The sequence below is a fragment of the Cynara cardunculus genome (genome assembly GCF_001531365.2).
Source record: "Cynara cardunculus var. scolymus isolate 2C chromosome LG 13, CcrdV1, whole genome shotgun sequence".
Taxonomy (NCBI): Eukaryota; Viridiplantae; Streptophyta; class Magnoliopsida; order Asterales; family Asteraceae; genus Cynara; species Cynara cardunculus.
The window spans coordinates 41,083,518-41,084,787 of record NC_037540.1 but is presented as its reverse complement, the minus strand read 5'-3'; positions in this window follow the sequence as shown (position 1 = coordinate 41,084,787).

The window sequence follows — 1,270 nt, the reverse complement described above, 5'->3', positions numbered from 1 at the left end:
ATGTATGTATGTATGTATGTATGTATGTATGTATGTATGTATGTATGTATGTATGTATGTATGTATGTATGTATGTATGTATGTATGTATGCATGTATGTATGTATGCATGTATGTATGTATGCATGTATGTATGTATGCATGTATGTATGTATATGTGAATGATTAACATGGTGTGACAGAGAAGCACCGAATAATTTTTCGCATGGATATATGAATGATAGAGGGGTAGTTTCGTAGCTTTTATAAATAGGCACAAACGGGTTCATATGTGAACCCGTGATATATGAACTTGTTAGTTAGTTCACACCCGAACTAATTAATTGATTCAAATATGAACCCGTGGGTTCGGTTCATAAGTGAATCGTTTAATTAGTTCATATGTGAATCAGTTAATTAGTGYATGTGTGAATTACAAGAGTCCATATATGAATTTGTTAATTAATTCATATGTGAATCATACCGGTTCACATGTGAATCAGTTAAAATAATTCATATGTGAATTACACGGGTTCACATATGAATATATAGTTCATATATGAATCACACGGGTTCACATATGAATATATAGTTCATATGTGAATCACACGGGTTCATTTATGAACCTATTTACGGCCTATTTGTAAAAGTTACAAAATTACTTCTACTATTTTTTGCATAACAGCAAATTTTGACTAGTGTAAAGCTGCAGTTCTTGACCAGTCAAATCCGATCTTAACCGTATGAAACGCTATGATCATTTTTTTTTACTTCTCAAATATTTATCACTTCTCAAAATAACTTATATATATATATATATATATAGAGAGAGAGAGAGATGTGTATGTATATGCATATTTATACACACACAAGGCCACATTTAAGAGAAATAAATTAATCACCAACTATCGAACATTTTTAAAAAATATATATGATTTTGCATGTTTGTTAAATTATAAACATTCCGAAAGGTGAGATGCTTTGGTTAAATATTTAAAATACAAAATAAATTAAAAAGTAAAGTTTAATTTCGATCCCTAATGTTTGTAATTAATGTATATTATTTTAAACTTCAAAAACTCGAATTTCATCCCTCATATTTATTAATTTCTAGCGGATTTCATTCCTCCCACTTACAGATGTCAACCTTTCCCGTTAAATCCAGATTAATGAGTGATCTTTTAGTCATTTACCTAATTTTTTGTTAAAATTACAAAAATATTATATATATATATATATATATATATATATATATAGGGGAGCGATCAAATGCAAACCACTCAATTTGTATA